The sequence below is a fragment of the Notolepis coatsorum genome, assembly GCF_963971535.1.
Source record: "Notolepis coatsorum genome assembly, chromosome: 6".
In the NCBI taxonomy this organism is placed as follows: domain Eukaryota; kingdom Metazoa; phylum Chordata; class Actinopteri; order Aulopiformes; family Paralepididae; genus Notolepis; species Notolepis coatsorum.
In genome coordinates, this window is record NC_140170.1 from 148,304,671 (window position 1) to 148,318,886 (window position 14,216).

Genomic DNA, 14,216 nt, shown 5'->3' on the forward strand with positions numbered 1-14,216 from the left:
GCGGGCCATGGTACACTGCCGGTACCAGCCCATACCAAGGAGCGGGAGGAGACTCGCCTAGGAGGCCTCTCCCCCAACGCTCGCCGATGTATCCACAGTCAGCGTCATACATTGGCACGCCTATGGTACCCGACTTCACCCAAGAGAACCGGGCCCAGTATACAGAACTCCGCATGTGTCTGGAGACCATGTTGGTGGATGTATTGGATGAACGCCACAAATACGCCATCCTACTGCAGCACTTAAAGGTGCCCCGCGCACATAATATAGCGCTCGCCTACGCGACTTCCACCACCCCATACACAGCAGCGCTGGTAGCATTGGACCAGAGGTATGGGCGCATATGGGATTACGTGATCCAGGAGATCCGACACATCGACCGCTTACCCCCAGCAATAGACAATCGAGCACTGGACAACCTGTCCATCAGAGTGCAGTCCCTGGTAGGGATGTTGGGAGCGCAAAAAGAGAAGGGGAAGTATGAACTTTACGCCAACTCAAATGTGGAAAGGATTCTGGAGAAGCTGCCGCCCGCTCGTCAGGAGCGCTTTAGGCGGCAGAGGGACCACAGAGACCCGAATGGCCCCGAACCGAACCTCCTCGATCTAGCAGACTTCCTGGCGAGAGAAGTCAGCAGCCTACGGCTAGATACATTCGGACGGAGCACCCCTGGCTCCAGAGAAGGAACCAGACGACTAAATGATGGAAGAAGATCGGTGACTGTGATGCACCAATCGGAGTCAGTACCGAGCAGCAGGAGCCACAGTACCCCCTCCAGAACGGAGAAGTGGAAGATAGTGTGCCCCTACTGTGAGAAAGAACACTGGCTAGCGCAATGTGACTCCTTCCCCAAGCTAAACGCGGAGGAAGCAGGTCAATGGATAAAGTCCAACAAGCGCTGTTTTCGCTGTGCGCGCTCACACATGGCAGCCGAATGCCGCTTAAAGAAAAGGTGCACCAAGTGCGATGGAGCCCACCTGGACATACTTCACGACAGTAACAGACGGCGTCCTTCACCTGCACCATCCAGCCGCAAAGCGAGCGTCATGTACATCGATCCCGCCAGCAGCAGTGGAGCCCGAGTACTCCTAAAAGTAGTGCGTGTGACACTAAGCTACCAGAATAAAGTCCTGGACACTTACGCCGTCCTCGATGACGGGTCAGAGAAGACCCTGCTGCTCGCCTCCGCTGCGGCCCAGCTAGGGCTGCGGGGAAGCGAAACCCAAATGACAATTCGGACAATAAGACGAGATTTGAAGACGATAAAGGGCGAGAATGTCTCATTCTCTATCGCAGCAAGCGGCCAGCCTGAGCGACGGTACCAGATTGCAGACGCTTTCACCAGCCAAGAAATAGGACTGTCGCGGTACACATACCCCGTCGCCAAGCTGATGGAGAAATATGCACATCTGCGCAAGTTACCGATCCCGCTCATAGACAATGCTATGCCGACCCTGTTGATAGGCTCCGACCATGCAGACCTCATTGTCCCGATAGACCGGGTTAATACCGGACCCCGAGGCTGCCCTGCAGCAGTCGAGACCCGTTTGGGATGGACTCTCCAAGGCCCGCTCGCCAAATCTCTCAACCGAAGTACAGCCACTAGATGTCTCCACTCCCGAGTCACAGAGGGAGAAACCGCACTCCTGCAACACGTAGAGCGGCTATGGAGCTTGGAACAAATGCCCTTTAAGAATGGAAAGAAAGACATTCGCTCTAAAGATGACATTTACGCCATTCACCTCCTCGAGACAGGGACCAAGAGAGTCCCGGTCAACGGCGTGTTGAGATACGCCACGCCACTCCTGCGGCGAGAAGGAATGCCTACTTTCCACGCCAAGACAGACGCCATAGAACGGTACCTGCTGAACACGGAGCGGCGCTTAGCCAAGAACCCCGCCCAAGAGAGTGTATACCGCGCTGAGATTGAGAAGCTCATCACAGCGGGACACGTCACAAAGATGGACATTAAAGAGGCTGACCAGACCACTGAATCGTGGTACGTGCCCCACCACAAGGTCCATCACAACGGTAAAGACCGCATAGTATTTAACTGCAGCTACCAGATCGGATCCCAAAATCTGAATAAAGAGTTACTGCCCGGTCCCACACTCGGCCCCTCCCTACTCGGCGTTCTACTCCGCTTCCGCCAGGAAAAGGTGGCCATCAGCGGGGACATTAAAGGAATGTTCCTGCAGGTGAGATTAGTAGAGGCGGACAAGCCCCTGTTACGGTTCCTATGGAGAGAGAAGCCAGGAGATGAGCACCCAGCCATCTACCAATGGGAAGTCCTCCCCTTCGGAACGACGTGCAGCCCCTGCTGTGCGACATTTGCACTACAGAAACATGTAGCAGAGGACCCAGCAGCGGACGAAGAGGTCCGACACAGCGTAAAGAACAGCTTCTACGTAGACAACTGTCTACAAAGCCTTTCAACCCAGGAAGAAGCCGAGGCTCTCCTGATTAAACTCCGCGCCTCATTGATCAAAGGCGGCTTTGATCTCAGGCAGTGGGCCAGCAGCGATCCGCAAGTACTGCGCAGCCTCTCCTCCGAGGACAAGGCAGCCAGCAGCGAGACCTGGATGGCTACAATCCCGGGAGAAGCCCAGGAGATGACCCTGGGATTGGTGTGGCGATTCAAAACAGATTCGCTTCACTACAGACACAAGCCCCTGACTACGGAGCAGGGAAGGCCGGCGGCGGCGCCGACCACCAGACGGAGTGTGTACACAACACTCGCCCGACAATATGACCCGCTAGGATGTATTCTACCGTACACCACCAGGGCAAAAATGATTGTACGAGCATTGTGGGACAAGGACCAGGGCTGGGACGACCCCATTCCCGCACACCTTGCATCCACCTGGAGAGAGTGGGAGATGGAGCTCCACTCACTCCCAGGCGTTAATATGCGCCGAAGCTACTTCCCACCCACGGTGAGGCCAGAGACATGTAAAATGGACTTACACGTCTTCAGTGACGCCTCAGAGGTCGCATACGGATCAGTAGCCTACTTGCGGGCCCAAGACCAGGGGGGAGAGATCTACACAGCATTTGTCCTCGCCCGCTCGAGAATAGCCCCACGCAAGCAACAATCTATCCCACGTCTAGAGCTCTGCGCAGCCCTAGCCGGAGCGCACCTAGCCACGCTCATCCAACGTGAGCTCACCATACCGGTGTCTAGAACAATCCTGTGGTCAGATTCCACGACGGTACTCGCCTGGATCAAATCGGACTCATGCAAGTACAAAGTCTTCGTGGGAGTCAGAGTCACCGAGATTCAAGACTTAACCGAAGAGTTAACCGGAGAAACAGAGTGGCGCTACGTTGATACAAAACAGAACCCAGCTGACGTCATCACCCGGGGGATGCCCCTGGATGACCTCACCCGTCGCAATGTCTACAGTGACGGCCCCGCATTCCTAAGACTCCCGGAAGGACAGTGGCCCATGCCTATCCCGAGGGAAGCAAGTCCAGAGGAGGTGGAAATTAAGAAGTCTGTGTTCTGTGGATTGAGCACCGTAGCCTCCACCGACCCTAACATAAACGATTGCACGTCCATAGAGAGTGCACAACAAAGAACATTCCTGCGGTACCACCCGGAGTGCAAGTCCCCCGCTGATATGTCAGCAGCTAACTACGAGGAAGCAGAATTGCTTCTACTGCAGCGAGCCCAGAGAGACTCGTTCCCCGATGAATTGGCCTGTCTACAGGGAGGAAAGCCCGTCCCATCCGACAGCAGATTAATTCACCTGGCCCCCGAGAGCGACGCTCACACCCTCATCAGAGTGGGTGGTCGCCTACGCAGAGCCCCCAATCTACCGGATGACATTAAATACCCGATCGTATTGAACAGCCGACACAAGGTCACAGAGCTGATTATAAAGAAATACGATGAGGATGAACATCACGCAGGAGCAGAAAGAGTCTTCGCGGAAATCAGACGTCGTTACTGGATCCTACAAGGAAGAGAGGCGGTACGACGCTTCCAACGAACATGTCTAGACTGCCGCAAGTGGCGCGCGCAGCCCAGCATACCAAGGATGGCTGACCTTCCTCCATGTCGCCTCCGAATCGGTGACAAGCCATTCCACTCAACGGGTATGGACTGCTTTGGCCCGCTGCACATAAAGAAAGGAAGAGGAACCGAGAAGCGGTGGGGTATTGTATTCAAATGCATGACCACCAGAGCGATACACATCGAGCTTCTCCCGACCATGAGCACAGACTCATTCCTTATGGCCTTCCGTAGATTCATATCACGAAAAGGAAGACCGTCTACCCTATTGTCCGATCATGGGACAAACTTTAAAGGCGGCGAAAGAGAGCTGAGAGAGAGCTTCCAAGCTATGGGCCCAGAACTTAAGACCCACCTCGCTCCAGCACAGGTTGATTTCCAATTCAACCCCCCAAACGCACCCCACTTCGGTGGCACTTGGGAACGAGAAGTGCGCTCCATAAAGACAGCCCTGTACGCAGTACTTGGGGCCCAGACTGTGGCGGAAGAAGTCCTAATGACAGTCCTCACGGAGATTGAGGGAGTACTTAACTCGAAGCCCCTCGGATATGTCTCCAGTGATGTGGCGGATATCGACCCAGTTACCCCCAACACACTCCTGATGGGGCGGCTAGATCCCACATTACCCCAGACAATGTACCGGCCTGAAGAAGCGAACGGCCGACGAATGTGGAGGTACAGCCAAGTATTAGTCGACAAGTTTTGGAACAGTTTCCTACTGCACTACCTACCGTCTCTACAGACCCGCCAGAAGTGGGTAAAGGAGAGAGACAATTTGACAGAAGGAACAGTCGTCATGATTATTGATCAATCACTGCCCAGAGCTATGTGGCCGGCCGGCCGCGTAAGCAAAGTGATCACCGGTGCCGACGGCAAGGTCCGAGCAGCTGAAGTGCTCGTCCAGGGTCGCACTTACACCCGTCCCGTGGCAAGGCTCATAGAACTGCCTCGACTCCCAGACACAATCGATGATGACCATGACCCTACAACCCTATGACTATGTGAAGTTGACTGACCCCTACAGCAAACCCTTATGTGTAAATAGACAACGCGATTAATCTGTCTCCGTTTAACTGATTAGGTCTGGGACCTATTCAGGGGGTGGCTGTTGTGAAGGGCCAGATTAAACCGAATATATATATTTATTTATATATATATATTTAATTGTATTTGTATATTCTCTAATATTCCCTGATATCCCTTGTATATTCCTTGTACAATATGCATTGAATATCCATTCTAGCCTACTGAACATCCCATAATAGTCTCCATTCTACTATTGGTCGAGACCTTGGTGCCAGGCTGCCATACCCCTCCGACCCAGTTCAAACGTACCGCTCGACATGTACGAACAAGTCCTAGTTCCGCGTAGGAATTTGGCTACCGCACCACTAATGGGACTATTTGTTCATAGTGCGTATATATACTGCGCTACTAAAGTAGGACTTTCTTTTCAGTCCAGTTTCTTACCCTCCAATAGAGTCACAGACGTAAAGCCTCCCCGCGATGCCACGTGTGGGAGTAAGGCCAAGTTCGGCCTACCATCGGTATTGAGACATCGTGTATATTAATATTTGAATAGTCATATTTGGCACTATATCGTCGAGTTGGACGTAGTCTATTAAGCTAATAATAGTCTGTTAATATATAGTGCTTCGTGCGGTGAGAATACTACCGTAGTCAGTACCCCATCGTTTCGGGCAGAGAACTGGCTGCTTACTCAGGGTGGTTGACCCTATGTGAAGCTGCACCCGAGGAGCCCCAGAGCCGACGAGCGAGTGGACCTGTATACCGGATTATTCTACCGACGACAGCCCGCCTTCCCAGGCACGGATTATGCTTTGGATACTTTGATTATTCTATGGATAAAGACCCCCGACACTACCGTGTGTTGGAACCCCCCCCTGGAGAGGACGCAAGATGAGGAGACGCTCTGCAAGACGAGGTCTCTCCACATCTCTCCCCCGTGGACCGGAGAGAGCCGGCCCACAAAGAGTCCACCTGCTTTCATCTGTGGTCCAAGGATCGCCGGCGCATTGAACGGCACTACAGTGGGTTCTCCTGGGATACCCTTGGCCGGACGAGGCAGCTGGATTCTACCCCCCCCCCCCTCCTACTCCTGTCGGCTTACAAGCGACCGGATTAACCCCCTCTAGTGTATCCAGCCTATAATCATTAAAGTATCATTGCTGTTATTCCTTAACTATTCCAGGTCGTATATTTACCACCTGCGCCTTCAGAGATTGGACATTATCTATTGATATACCGACGAATACTCCTTGCCATAAAAGTGCATACTATTTCAATTCATAAATGTAATTAAGTGATTAAGTGCTTATTCTACACACCATCGCTGTGTAGGAAATAAAGACCTGTTTCTAATTCGTACATTTGTGTTGGATCCGTTTCATCTACGTGAGAGTGTTCATGATAATATATTTATGCCGTGTACTGGGTGGCCGAATATTAAGTACAAAGGTAGTGGTAGTAAGTATCATATCTAGTAATACAGTCAGGGAATTGTACCCCTCAGTTACATATTGCATTGGCAAATAATAAAGTCAGAAGACGCACTGCACCGCAAAAGCAATGGACTACATACTGTATAAGAGGTGGGGGAATGGAAGGTTACTATGTGCCTCACCCAGCCCAGAGTTCTCAGTATTTTATAACCATACCAGAGGATCCTAGTGCCACAATATATCACAATCTGTTGGCCAGTAATTATTGCCTCTGCTCGCTCTCTGGGATCTGGGGATTTTCACTGCTGAACTTATCCTCGTCGGGGCTCTGGTGCGCCGGTCATTCCGTGTAATAGACTACTTGTGAAAGACAAGCGGATCGAGGGAGAGTGTGGGACGTCAGCTTAATTGGAGTGGTTTGCTGCCCACGTTTCTTACTGCTAGTCAGCTGCAAATGGGTTCCAAGGACATGGACAGGAGGGTTTGACAAGACTGAAATGTACTGTAGTGTCTTGAGAATACCGAGCGCATGGTGCTTCGAAAGACCAAGGTTGTGTCTACAGATATTCTGCTGTGGGTAATATGGTTTTAATGAACCTGAGGTGTGAGATGATTCATTTTTACTGTGTGTGGAGTTCATTATATAGCCTGCCGCATGTATGCTGATGCTTACGGTCATGCTTTGTTTTTAGTCTGATGGTTTATTAAAAGTGTCGTTTAGGGAGAGTTGAATAAACAAGCTGTCCTCGGATGAAAACCGGGCCCCTGGAACACTGGCTGAAGCTAGAAAGATGTTTTGTTTACAATTAAAAGGCTCATGTTTTATTCACAGTGCCTCAAAATGCTTTTTAAGTCATTTATGACAAAGGGTGCTCGATACTGCCACCTGGGTGGATGCGGCCGGTATTGCACTTTGGCATTCTCAGGATGATTCCCCATGTTAACCCAGATGTCCGTGTGCCTGTAATGAATGGAAATATTGAATAAAAGAAATAACGATGAAAACCCGACTATAATCGGGTCTGGCGCTGAACTGTTGGCGAGTTAACCCGACTATCATCGGGTCCGGCGCTGATTGAGTTAACAATGGATACTACAAAAAAAAACTATATGCATGCCCTCATAGAGGTTTTGACTCCTTGGTTGATAGACAGGACATGTTGAGACTCCTTGGTTGATAGACGGGACATTTTGAGACTCCTTGGTTGATAGACAGGACATGTTGAGACTCCTTGGTTGATACAGGACATGTTGACACTCCTTGGTTGATATACGGGCCATGTTGAGACTCCTTGATTGATAGACCGGACATTTTGAGACTCCTTGGGTATGGGATAAAAGTATCACAGTATCTCTGCTTCAAAGTTGCATGCAGTATCGTCCCCCGCAGGCTCACTTGGCTGTTGCAGTGCAGTATAATGTTGGTGCACTTTTTACCCTGCACTCCTTGACTCTGACAGCTGTAGCTAGAAAAGCTTCCAATGGTTCAAACATCAATGAGGCGGTGGTGATTTTCCAGGAGCACCTCTCTTGTCTATTCCCTTTGTGTTCTTCTCCTGGAGATAAGAACGGCAGGAGGAGTAGGGTAGTAGGGAGCTGGACCGGGCTACATTCTGAAAGACAGAAATTATCATTCCACTGGATCTATGGGAGTGCAATTCAGTCCAAATTCGCTGGCGCTGAATATTTCATGGTGATCTCCGACATGGACACGTGTTAATAGTCAAGTGTGATGTTCCTTTTCTTGCCTTTTATATAAGATCAGTGAAAAGAGCGATCGTCGACAATATGACCATGTCCTGGAGGACTGTCAAAGTCACATTTTGATCCCCTGTACGTACTGTACAGCACTGAGTGAATACAATGAATTTTATGATGGTGATGATGATGATGGTGGTGGTGGTGGTAATGATGATGATGCTGATGGTGCTGGTGGTGATAATGATGGTGGTACTGTACAGCACTATGATGGTGGTGGTGGTGGTGCTGGTGATGATGGTGGTGGTGGTGAATGGTGATAATGATGATGGTGGTGGTGGTGATGATGCTGGTGAATGGTGATGGTGATAATGATGATGGTGGTGGTGATAATGATGATGGTGGTGGTGATAGTGATGATGGTGGTGATGATGGTGATGGTGATGGTGATGGCTGCTCCAGTCTACATATGGGTACTGGTACATCTTCACACAGTAATGATAAGGAAGAACACAGTCAATTGTATTGTTGTTAACTCACTCATTCACTCACTCACTCACTCACTCACTCACTCACTCACTCACTCACTCACTCACTCACTCACTCACTCACTCACTCACTCACTCATTCATTCATTAATTCGTTCATTAATTCGTTCATTCATTCATTCATCCACACGTAACCACTCTGCCCCTAGTGGCGGCTCACATTTTTTGGGAGCGGTATTGGACCACAATTCCTGCTGGAAACCCCATTATAAATGATAAATTGGCAAGGAGTATTGGTGTTTTAGGTTAATATAAGACACATTCTGAACCATAAGACATTACAGACTTTGTACTGTTCTCTCATATTACCATATCTGAATTATTATGTGGGGGTCTGGGGAAACACCTACAAACAATATTCACACTTAAAAAATAAAAAGCAATAAGGAATAAGGATGTAATGTAGGTTAGCGTGAGCACACCAATGCTCTAAAGTTTCTAAAAGTCATATGCTCAGGAATTCATGGACTTGGTTGATTTTAAAACAGCACAAATAATGTACAAAGCAAGAAACTATTTATTTCCTGGCAACATTCAGAAAATGTTCTTGGATAGAGAGGGAGACTACAATTGTTTGTTTAATTTAAAACAACCATGTGTTCACACTAATCTTAAAAGCATGTGTATTTCTGTTTGTGGGGTAATTCTCTGGAATGGATTGGATGACAAAATTAATTAAACTGAGGAAAAACGTCATACAGTTAAAAATGAATTAAAAAAGAGTGATTCTAGAAAGGTACAGCAAAGAGGGAGGTTGTAATTATTGATGGAGATGTTGAAATGATTGACTTTTCATTTTTCATTTGTTGTCGTTTTTGTTCTGATCTAGTCAGCAGATACATTATATTGGATGTAAAATAACTATTGTTTATTAAGAGTAATTATTATATATCAACTTGATCGAAGTGTATATTGCAATAAGGGGTTGATACAGTACATTGTTATTTCTTGTTTATATTTCTTGTTTGAAATAAACTTCATTCATGTAAATATACGACTATGTGAAGTCTGAATATGAATTACAGTGATTGCTATATTGGTATATGTGTGAAGGTGCAGTCCTCAGCTGTTTGGCAGGCAGCACAAGGTGGTTATGATGTTAAGCAAGAAGCCTGAAGAGCTTGTATTTACTAACCGCCGCGGAGCCTCCTCCATGTCACCCCGGTCCCATAATTGTCTCTTGCATTGCAATCAGATTGCACCTGGAACCCATCGGTGGGTGACACGGGTCGTTTTTCACACGGCTTCTCGGGGCAGAGGAGGAGGAGGACCGTAAAGAGTGTAATGTTTCTCTCCCTGGGGACTTGCTGAGGCATTGTGGTCCTCACACTCTGCAATCAGGGAGCATCACAACACTATTGCTCACCCGAGAAAGATGAACACCAGGCTCTATTAGTTTTACAGTATTTTTAAAACGTTCTTTTTTGTCTCGCAGCAAGTTATTCAGTATTGTGGTTATCCCATGCAAGGCTGTGTTAATTTGTCTTGTTGCAGTTACTGTAAACCAAGATTGTGTGTGAGGGGGGGGGGGGGACAAGTATATTTTGTACAGACCTTCACTGATTCTGGCTCATTTATTGAGCCAGAATATTATTTATTATTATTTATTAAATCGGCTCCTGTGGGACAACGAATAGAGTAAGAAAGTAAATAATGAAACAAAACCAGATCCAAATCAAATGAATAAGATGTAAAAGCATAGACAGATAGATAGATTATGTATTGTCCTCTCAGGGGAAATTAATTTTTAAAGCAGAACTATTTAACACAGAAAAGAACATCAACACACACCACACGACACCACCCTTGAGAACACAAGTACAAACATTAATCAAACAGAGAAATAGCCACTCCAAGATACAAAGTACAGATATGTACAGAAATATACACATATGGGCAATACAATCTAACTGCCTGTGATAAACAAATGCAGTATTGCTCCTTCTCCCTTCCCACCAGCTCCAATGAATAGACCTCACCCCCTTCCCAGCCATGTTGTGGATGCAGAAATGTTATTATTTTCTCTGCCAATGTTCTCTCATATTACCAGAGCTGCGCCTTGTCAGTAGTGGCACTGTGGCCCTTCAGCTTTGGGACACTGGATCTGGGCCAACACTTCACAGTAGAGCCGCAACCGTATAGTAGGCCTATCTGTTCTGTTCAGAGGCTCCTTTTCAAAGGGGTAAACGCGTTCTCTGCATCAATACACACAAACGAACGAGCCAACTCCACGCGACTTGAGGAATTACGGTTCGCACAATTGTATTTTACATAGTCAGATACATTTTTGACATCGTAGATGTGTGTTAAATGTCTTCTATAGACAATAAGACGAGGGATTAATAGGAAACAACAAGACACTGGAAAGACAGCGCCTCCTAAACATAAATCCCAAAGAAAACATCAGAACTGACTTGGGAATACAAGTCAGCGCCTGTACAACAAGTTGCCAACGGTTTGGTTATGGACCATGGACCATGAACCTGAGGCCGTGGGCTGTAGGAGGAGGATAATTAATGTCAAAACAGTGCAGTGCTGCAAACAGGATTTGGCTCAGCTCTCAGGCTGACATGGCCACAACGCACCAGCAGGCTTCAGTTCCCCTGCTTTACTGGAGACACATTACACCAGACTGCACCGCATCGAGACGCCTCTGACTGGCCCTCTAATGAGGTAGGGGACTGTCAACAGCCTTCCCCCAGTGCTTCCCAGCACAGCCATGCCCCTTGCTCCCTACCCGTTGCCCCTGCTCCCTCCGGGCCTGACAGCCACCTCGCAGTGACTGCACCGATTAATCAAATAAGGCCTTTTGCTGTTCACTTTTGCCTCTTTTTAAAGACCGCAGCCAGGTCAATATCACCATAGATGCGACCCACGATAGGTGTGGACATTTTGAGCTTCAGTTAGCTATTAACTTACAACAAACTGTGACTAGCTAACTATAGCATAGTCTGGTTGTTTAAGAGTATTTGGTATAGTTAAACTTACATATTTTGAAAGATATTGTATTCTAATCACGTCCGGCATATTTTATGTCGACAGGGCAAGCAGAGCAAGTAAGCAAACGCAGACAACGATTTTTTTTCTCCAATTAATTACAAAACTGTAGTCGTGATGTCAGTAGAGTGGATGGCCTTTGCTTAAAGAGGCACATTCCCCAATATGAAAGGGTGGACAATCACAAACTCAACCTTTTTATTAAATAAAAATATGATTTTTATTCCAAAATGATGTATGTATTTAAGCTGAGTAATATATGAGTAACAAAATAATAATATTAAAACACAAATGATTAATTTCATGATTTGGGTATATTTGACTTGCATTGAAATTGAATAAGAAATGCATGGGACATAGCAAAATAACATGCATCCTCTTTTACAAAACTGATCAACTGAAAATCTAGAAAAGGTAATGCTTTTTTATGAATATATACATTTAATTGAATATAACAACCCCTTTCATAGTAATTTTTATGTTAAAATGGCTAATCAATTACATTATGTACAGGACACCATAAGGCATCCTACAGCGATATTGACCCAGTCCCGTACGCTTGTATACTTTCGACAACAAATGTTTGTTTCCGCGTTCGAGTTTTGCGCTCTGATTGGCCAGGTCATGTGACATGTGCGCCAATCGTGGGACAGCAAGTTCTGCGCCTATTTCCGGGTCTAACAGCCTGCAAACTACCTGGCGTTCTATCGCCATGCTCTAAGACAAACTCTAACCTTAACCAACTTCGAAAGAGTGCCTACGCTTAACCGTCGAAAGAAGGGCAGGCGTTCTATCGCCATGCTCTAAGACAAACTCTAACCTTAACCAACTTCGAAAGAGCGCCTAAGCTTAACCAGTGTAGAAACGTGTGGTCCCACGATTGGCGCACATGTCACATGACCGTACGCATGATTTTTTTTCGTAGCCGCAGTTTGCGAAGACGCTCTCTGATTGGCTAGCCCGCGTACAACGAAGACCCTCTCTGATGGGTTTAGCTCCAAAGGGCTCTGGGATAGAAATGTCCGCCTTTATACATATATATTCTCTGCTTCGAAGTGGTTATGCTTTGGCCCTCTTTCGAAGTGGGTTATGCTTAGAGTTAGGGTTAGGGTAACCCTAACTCTAAGCATAACCCACTTCGAAAGAGGGCCAAAGCATAACCACTTTGAAGCAGAGAATATATATGTACAAGGCGGAAGAGATCCTTCGGCGCTAAACCAATCAGAGAGGGTCTTCGCTATACGCGGGCTAGCCAATCAGAGAGCGTCTTCTCAAACTGCGGCTATGAAAAAAAAATCACGTGTCCCGTACCTCGGCAAGTGGTCCTGACAATCATTATAATTGGGAGGACTGTTGCCCTTGTTTGCAGGGCCAAAGTGGAGATAAGGAATGTGCTCACAAGCTGCGATCAAAGATTAACAGTCACAGCGTTCGTGATCGGTGGGAGATTGTGGTCACATGTTGTTATCACATCAAGGTCTCACTGTGATGCACTAGACCAGGGTTTCCCAAACTTTTTTCAGGTTGAGACAAAAAGAGAAATCTGGTTTCCCGGGACCCAAACAAAAAAAGTTTTTGTAAACAAAATACACCATGACTTGCCATAACGTCTACATTTATAAACTACTGATAAAGAACACAACAAACCATGAATAAAACATTTATAAATTAATTGCATTATAAAAATATATCACAGCAATAATTAAATGTGCTGAGTGTAATGTTACGCTTCTCACCACCTTATAAAATATGTATAAAATGTTGTAACGCTTTTGAATGAACAAACATGTTCTGCTCTCTGGTCTATTTCTCACCCCTTTTTCACTTCTCAATTCTTACCTCCTCCCTTCCTCCCTCCCTAGATCTGTCCCACAACATTCTGATTACTGACTTATTCAAAAACTATACTGACCTGACATGCTAGAATATTCCATCTATGGCACAATCAAACTTAGCAACGACTCCTTTTTATTCAGGTGGACGGGTGTCAAAAATAGAGGTGGATATGCCGGGAGCATGTCTATGTTCCCCGGTCCTATGTTCCCCGGGTCCTATGTTCCCCGATTGATTGATTGATTGATTGATTGATTGATTGATTGATTGATTGATTGATTGATTGATTGATTGATTAATTGATTGATTGATTGAAAATGTTAGACCACCAGCCCTGATTCCAAACTCTAACCTTAACCAACTTCGAAAGAGGGCCTAAGCTTAACCAGTTCAAAACAAGGCGGACATTAATAATGATTATTACATGGCGTTTTCACATTCGCCGAAATGCTTGCTTGTGATTGGTCAATAGCCCCCCGACTGCGGTCATTATTTTTCAATAATGACCGCAGATTTTTCAATAATGACCGCAGAGCGCAGCTGTTCGCAATCAAGCCCACTGACACACTGTTTCAGTGCAATTAGACACTGCCGTGCCGGCGATGACAGGGGGCGGAGCGACGAGCGGAGGCAGAACACAGCGGAGCCAGAACACAGAGG